Source organism: Mustela erminea, chromosome 4 (genome assembly GCF_009829155.1).
Source record: "Mustela erminea isolate mMusErm1 chromosome 4, mMusErm1.Pri, whole genome shotgun sequence".
Lineage (NCBI taxonomy): Eukaryota > Metazoa > Chordata > Mammalia > Carnivora > Mustelidae > Mustela > Mustela erminea.
In genome coordinates, this window is record NC_045617.1 from 42,151,492 (window position 1) to 42,159,860 (window position 8,369).

At 39.4% G+C, this 8,369-nt stretch overlaps 1 long non-coding RNA gene across 1 annotated transcript; it reads left to right on the forward strand.

The window, feature by feature from the left end:
• The first annotated feature begins 333 nt into the window (after positions 1-333).
• LOC116587742 lies at positions 334-7,860 on the forward strand. The gene is made up of 7 exons (XR_004284618.1): positions 334-528; positions 958-2,513; positions 2,615-2,687; positions 4,283-4,362; positions 5,409-5,500; positions 5,743-5,832; positions 7,773-7,860. It is a non-coding gene; the product is annotated as an uncharacterized LOC116587742 (long non-coding RNA).
• The last annotated feature ends 509 nt before the right edge of the window (positions 7,861-8,369 follow it).

Genomic DNA, 8,369 nt, shown 5'->3' on the forward strand with positions numbered 1-8,369 from the left:
GTTATTTTAGTAGAGGCGATATTTTTGCTTTTGAAAGAACACTAAAGTGAAGAGCAGACTTGTTAATCCCTGATCTAAGACAGATACCATTTTGATGTCTATAATAGTCTAAATGGTGAGAAATATCTTTTTTTTTTTTACTTTTTTTTCTTTTTTTTTGGTGAGAAATATCTTAAAAGACAGAGTTCCATGGTGGGACAAACAAGCTTGTCATGTATATATATAACATATATATACATATATATACTATATATGCTAAATGTATATATATATATATTTATGGTTTCATGGCTTTAAATCAATAGACATAGAAAAGTCTCAAAAATGTGTATGATTGGAAATAGTTAAGTCAATATTTTCAGTTTGAATGATATTATAGTGATGTCTAAATGGTAGAAGCTTCCAATCTCTCAGCCCCAAGGTTGTAACAGGGCTGCCACCTGTGGCTGTGCAGTTTGTGGACTGAACAAAGGAAGCTCGACTGGGTGTTAATGATGCTGAAATCCAATGATGCACTCTGGCACAGAGGTAAGCTGGAAGGAAGAGACACCTTCATAATATTTACACTCAAGTGCCCAGTGTGCTAGCAACTATCCTGTTGGGCTATCATCAAACACTATAGTTATCCACCCACCTGCCAGGAGAAAAAAAATTGCAGCCAGAGGATATCTTAAGAGAATTAGTACAACCAACTCCATTAATCCATGTTTATTATAAAGTTGACACTTTAAATGTTTATTAGCGAAGGAGAAGGGAAGCTCATCCTTATTGAGAACCTATGATGTGGTAGGCACTGTGCTCCCCTGTTAGAGTCTGCTGCAGTTCCTCAATCAAAATGGGGAAGGATAGTGGAATGGAATACAAGCAGATAATAATTACATTTTAAATGCCAATGCGTTAAATTAGCATACTTTTTTCATAGAATTTGAAAATTCTTTATCTTATTTGTCACAACAGCTCGATGAAAGAACTGATGCTATCTACACGTGATGGGTAAATTACAAAAATGTTAAATGCATTAGTAAAGATTTAGTAATGCATTTAACTGGAGTGTCCAGACCCTTAATCACGTGCTCTTCCCATTGTGCCCGTAAAAGGTGGATTTAAGTGATGGAACTCTGTAGGCTGAGTTCTGGAACAGAAAGCAGTGTGTGGGGCTGGGGCTGGTGGAGGAGGGGTGGGCATTTGGAAGAAATTAAACTTCAAACTGTAAATTTGCAGTTAACAGGTATAATGTTAACTATACCTGAAAGCCATACAAACAAAAATGGAAAACAGCAAGGAATGTTCTTAAAACCCAGGGAGAGAACAGAGGACTCTCAGAACATTTTATGTAGCAAGTATCTTAAGAAGGAGGCCCTGCCAAGGTGAGGCGGGAAAAGTCAGAAAAGGATAGTCACGGAGACAGTCTCACTGGGAAAAGGAGGGCCAGACGTTAAAAGCAATACATGCATGTAACAATGTGAATTATCCTTCCAGGATATTATAAGGAGCAATCATATTGAACCCGGCTCAGCGGATGGTAACGTATTTGTTTTCATAGGCCAAAAAACCCTTAAGATAGCTTCATGGTTATGAATACAATATGCCCTTAAACATCCTGGAGCGTGGAAGGCACCACAGTAATACATAACTCCCTTGGAAACAGAAGCGGGTTAGCCTTTCAGCTGGTGTATAAATTCAGTTCAGCGCGGACAAAGACAGGCTTAGTTAAATACAACTTTTGATTAATTGTGAGTTGAGTATCTTAACCAGATTTATCAGAAAGCTGTGCCTTTATTCAATTTCACTATGCCCTTTCTTCACAGCATTTATCATTCTGTCCATCTGTCTGTTCACCCTCTCATCTGTCCATCTCCCGTCCTTCCACGCGCCCGTTTTAGCCTCCACCTATCTTCCAGGTCATCCATCCTTCAATCCATCCCTTCATCCAGCCAGCCGTCCTTCTATCCATCCATCTACCCATCCAATAATCCCTTTGTTCTTGCTCCTCAGCTAAGTTAATCACCTGTGGAGAAGGAGGGACGAATACACAGCACCGGAAATCAAGATGCATTTAGGTGTGCGATTTCAGGCAAGTTGGGAGATGCATAATTACATCATTTATTATAGTTCTGGTAGCCAGTTAGTTTATCATGTTGCGGCTCAGAACTAAAGCTAATCGGCTGTAATGATCAAGCTTAATTTAATAACGTTTTCTGTTGGCCATTTGCATTATTTGTATACAGTTATGGAAACCGCCATTTCAGTTTCTGAAAGTACATTAAATCCATCCTAGCTGTCCCGATGAAAGCCTTCTATTATTCATTTTAGAGAACTTCTACTCACTTCTGCGCTATTTGAGGGACATACTTGTTTTCATTATTAAGCTTCATGGACAGAAACACTTTATCTTTTTGTCTAGTGCTTTACTGTTCAGAACACTCTTTTTTAGATCCATCATCCTTGATTCTCAATTAAAAGCCAAACTCAATATTTGCGTATGTTTTGCTGCAAATCTCATTTCATCTCAGGTGAGCCCGCCAACCCCCCTCATCTCCCCCGCCCCCACCCCCGGGACATGCCCCGGTGCTGTTTTCATTAACTTTCCCCTGGTGTTTGTTTGGATATTCAGATGATGATGAAGTGGTTGTTGTTCTCATTATTCCTGCCTCAGGATGTGGTGGACCACCATCTGCAGATGCCGTGTAAGTGATCATCTTGGCACTGACCCATATGCCACCTTTGTAGTCATGAGTATTTCATCCGAGAGATGCCATCTGGTTTTCACGGAAGCCGGTGGAAAAGTGGGGGTCTATGTTTTACCGCTGAGATGTGTGTTCAGAGGAAAAAAATGGAACGTTTTCTGCTCCCATCAGGGACAGAGCATCAGCTGTTGTGTTCTTTGTATCAAATTTTCTCATGGCTTAGACCTTCATTGTTAGAGTTGTTTTATCAGAGATGTGAGATGTTAGATGTTAGGACACCCCCTGCCCTCTGCGGAGCTGGGCTGGGGTGCGGGTTGGGTGGGAGAAAGAGGGAAGAACATGTGTTCCAACCACAGAATCTGCAGACCTTGGATGTATTGCAGCCCAATACACCGATCCTGACTTTTTAGTTTTTCAACACCAAATGCTTTTGGAGGTTATCATTTCTATGTGTTAAAGATTTATTCAGAAATCATTCCAAGTTACAGAATAATGACAAGAACTGTGTAAAGAACTTTCATATATCCTTCACTCAGGTTCGTCCCTGGCTTACATTTTGACACATGTGCTTTAAATATATTTATCCTATATATAGGATATATATGTCCTTTATAAATATTTATATATTCATATATGTTTATATGAATATATTTATTTATATATACATATAAACATATGTTTATATATATTTACTAAATATATATATGTATATATATATATGTATTTGGCACATATGCTATATATATATGGAGAGAGAGAGAGAGAGAGAGAGAGAGAGTTACTTTTAAAAACAGTCCCATTTTTGCCCCGAAATACTTTAGTGTACATTTCCTAAAAGCAAGACTTCTTTTGTACTATGGTACAATGATCAGGTTCAGGAGATGAAAATTGGCATAAAACTACTGTCTAAGATGCAGTTCATAATTTTAAGACTTAAAATCGGGGCCGAAGTTACAAAAATTGTCCACCATGCTTCTTCCCTTATTCAGGTTGGTAAGATTTTTTACAGCCCTTCTTATCTTCTGGCCTCTTCCACTATGGAACCTTAACAACTTTTGAATGTCCTGTGCATGTGTCACAACTTGTAACACAAAATAAATACTATGGGGAACAAATAGACACACGCTGCACGCTTGACTCTTTCTGAGCTTGTAGTAAGAATTCATCCTTTGTCCTACAAAGTGTTTCTGAGATTTGGACATATGTCGGTTTCTTACTTCTCTCCTTTTCTTTTTGACCCCATGTATTTAGTGCAACATTGCAGCTAGAGCAGGAATCCTAAATGCTTTAGTTTAGTTTAGGTTTTTTTTGGTTTTTTTTTCTGCTTTACTCTCTGTATTCTCTTCCCAGCCCTTGTTCAAGCAAGGCAGTCTTGTCTGTCACATTGTTTCTTCTTCAGAAATTCACCTCTCCTTCAATGATCAAGCTCCCTTCCCTATGATAAGCTTTTAGGTGAATAACATGTACTCTTCAGACTCTTTGGGGGAGCATCATTGATTTTTCAGAAGTCTTCAAAAGGAAATGCATAGAAATAAGCATTATTTACAAAGGTATCTTTTTCATAATCAGTAACTATTCATCTCTTCTATTAACAGGTTTATCCATCACAGAGAGGAAAACAGGCGTCTGAAAGTAGCTGGTGATCAAGAATAGTACAGGAAGCTTGCTTTTGGAGGTATATACATTCTCACCTAGTTCCTATTTCTTTATGAATTTTCTGGGCTTACTGCATTTAGTTTTATAATTTCTGTCCTGTTTCCACCACTAATTTTTTCCCTTGCTTACTAATTTATACAGATAAAGGTCTTGAAACTACAAAACATAATGATGATTCATTCCAAACACTATTTCTTGTGTTTACTTTACACTGACAATAACTAGTCTCATAGCAAAAAGAATGTTTTCCTATAAAATACCTTTTTTAAAAAAAATGGTGAGACGTCAAGATAAAAGACCTCAGTTCGGCAGAGTAATTAGTTGGTCAACTGCTTTTTTTTTAATCCCATAAATTAGTTCTCTGTCAAGTGACAACAAATGTAATTTGAACTGAGATTAATTACATAATAATTATGCTTAACATAATTGGTTAAATAGAGGAATTTCTTATGAAATGGTAGATTCTTAAATTTATACAAATAAGACCAGATGGTGAACAGCTAGTTTTAATTAAATTAGGTTTGGTAATTATAGATGATTAATTTTAAATTGGACTCAGATTAGAAAGACTATATTAGAGAAATTATTTTTAGTTTTTTCAGTAGGATGATAATGTATTAGAATAACTATAAACCCCAATACCTGAGATCAAATTAATAATCCCTTAATTTCACTTTGATACATGACACTTTGGAAAAGGTTACTAAAAAAATGATAGCATCTCCTTCCTTAGAGGTCTTTGAGATTCAGTCAGACCTCATGAGTATAGGTTAGGTGTTTTCTTCACAGAGAAGGGGGCCAGGGAGGGCAGTGGTTTTAAGGATGAAGTAAATGATTTCCGGAAAATATTTCTAATTCCTGAATGTGATGATTAAACCAGTATTATGACAGAATTCATGTTAATCTATTAGACCATAGAAAATGGCTTCTGAAAAGGATGTAAAAATCCCACAAAAGCACGTATATGAGAGAAAGGGTTTTTTCTTTTTCATTCAGAAGGTATTTTCACATGGCTTATCATATGAACTCTGGTACAAAGAGTCTGTGAATTGCTTCTAACCGCAGGGGCCATGTGTCACTCATCTGTGAAAAAGTCTGAATCGAAAAGCGCAAAAAAAAGATAAGCCTGGCCCACTGAGGGGTCTGCCCCACACTAGGTAAGATTCATTTTTATTCTACATGGATAGCTTTTGATTATGTTTATTTGTTCATTCATTGATTTATTCATTCATCAAATATTTATTGCATGCAAAGCTCTTTGTTGACGTTATGGTTTTATTAGGCACTTGCTTTCAAAAGAAAAGATTGTTGATGCAAAAGCTCACTTTCTGATCTCGAGTGTGTCTATATGCTTCCAGCAACACAGGACTTCAGCCATTTTTACTACTTCCTTTAACAGGAGAGCAAAGCTGGACTCTAGCTCAAAATCAGCTTCATGCAGAAGTGGCCTGACTCCTCAGATGGGCTAAGGAGGAGCACAGCTGTTGAGGTGAGGTCTCTAAATGAAAGCGCATGCAAAAACCACCTGGTAGGGTCCTGCTCGTGGGGAGACAGGGTAAGGCTCCCTGACTGGCTGAGGGCCGCATCCCAGGGAGGCCCCACTGGGCAGGCTGGGGATTACACCCTGGTTCACTGACTTGTGAAACACCGATACCAGCTGTAGCAGAAATTCAGTTTAAGAACCTATAGGAGTTTTAACTGGCCTGAGGCTAGAGGCCTGAAGCCAGCCAGGATAGCCTTTTTGTTTGGGGTTAGAGGCCCTACATCTGCCAGATTATAGACCGGAAGGAAGCTTTCATGAACAGGAGACTAGAATAAGACTGTTAGATTTTTATTTTTAATTATATTTTTCATGACACAAGTCATGCGTAAGTATTCTAGAAAGTTTATAAAGACCTCAAGAGGCAAAAAAGAAGTAAAAAGGATTTTTAATCTCACCATTTAGCAGTTACCACTCAATGTTTTGGGGGTACATCCTTCCAGATATTTTTCCTATGGATATTTATTTATTTATTTATTTAAAGATTTTATTTATTTATTTGACAGAGCTCATAAGTAGGCAGAGAGGCAAGCAGAGAGAGAGAGGAGGAAGAAGGCTCCCTGCTCTGAGCAGAGAGCCTGACGTGGGGCTCGATCCCAGGACCCTGAGATCATGACCTGACCCGAAGACAAAGGCTTTAACCGACTGAGCCACCCAGGCGACCCTGGATATTTATTTTTATCTTAGAAAGAATACAGGCGTTGGTGAATACACTCTTTTTTAAACCACTTTTGTCACTGGATAACATATTGTGAGCATTTTCCTGTGTCAGTATATTTATTTCACCTTGAACAATCACTGTGAGGGAAGCATGGTGTTGCATAAAATGACCTGTAGTTATTTGGCCAATCCCTTACTTTTAGACATTAAAGACTTTAATTTCTTTTTCTCTTTCTTTCTTTATTTTCTTTCTTTTTTTTTCTTTTTTCTTCTTTTTTTTTTGGCCTGGTAAACTCTTTTAGACCAGTGTTGCTGAGTTTCTGCCCAGAGAACAAGGGCTAGTCATCTAGAATTGGAGAAGTCTCTGGGTGGCATTCATGAAAATAGCAAATCTGAACCCTAAGTCTTCCCTTCTGCATTCATTACTTTCTGCACACTTGCAATTGTCAGTGATTATAGCTATTCTTACCAAGTAAATTTTAGGTTAATTATCTTGTACAGACATAAAATAACACCCCAGTTTAATCCAGTAAACTATAATAATTAATAAACGATGAACAAAAGTTTATTGCAGGAAGGATGTCTTAGCTCAGTGGTTTCAAAACTTGGCTGCACATTAGAACCACATGGGGGGCTTTGAAAAAATCCTAAAACACAGGCCTCATCCCAGTCTGATTAAACCAGAATCTCTGGAGGAGGGCCTCGGCACCAGTTGCTACTGTCGAGTTCCGTGGGTAATAACCACGAGAAGCTGAACTAGAGAACCACTGGTTCTATCTCAGTTTCTGAATGTGAAGTTTCTTTTGACTTCTCTGAATCTTTGACTCAGATAATGACAAGAGGGTGGCGCTGACCTGAAGTGGGCATTAGCAGCTGGAGAGGGGAAGTCCAACAGAATTGCTGCCTCCTCTGTCCCCTGAGGCGCAGGCTGGGGGTGCGGCCAGGCAGTAGCCGGGTCTGAATCTCTGGGAGAAAGTCTGTCCTTGCAGAACGGAAGAGCGGTGCCCTTGAGGGTGACAACAGCGACACCAAAGGCAGTAGCCTGTAGTCTTTGAGTCTCTGAGTGTCCCCAACAGCTCAGCAAGGCTGGCATTGTGACAGACTGTAGGTAATAGAAAGTAGAGGTGAAGCGTACACAGTTAGAGCCAAACACCCGCTTGCTCAGCCCCTAAAGCTGTGTAACTTCCAGAAACGTACTAAATTTCTCTGTGCTTCCATTTCTGCCCCAGGAAATGCAGATAAAGCAGTTCCTACCTCTCTGTTGGGACCAATAAATTAACACTGGAAGAGCTTTTAGGTAAGTGCCTGACTTTCATTCATCAAAATAGCAAACAACATAATTGTTCTCCACCAAAGGTGATGCTGTTCACTCCCCACCCTCCAGGGAACACTTGGCAATGTCAGAGATATATTTTCATTGTCACAATGAGGTGGGCGATGGGGGATGGGGGTTTGGGGAGGGACGTTACTGGCATCAAGTGAATGGAAGCCACAGATATTGCTAAACACCCCGTGATGACCAAGACAGCTCCCACCACAGAAAATCAGCTGTCCCCCAAGTCAGTAGTGCTGAGGTTGAGAAACCCTGAAATGGATGTTGGTTATTTTGCCTTTTGGGGGAGGACGATAAGCCAGTCTTAGGGAGACTGGGCAATTTATCTAAGGCCATACACCTGGTGCGTGCTGGGGCTGGGACTTGAACCCAAGTCAGAAAAACGCAGAGCCATCTTTATCATGCTATGAGGATGTGGTCTATGGACGTGGGGTTTGGCTTCATTTTTAAAGTGTGGGCACTTCTTCTCCTCATCCTCAGGTTTTATGAAGCA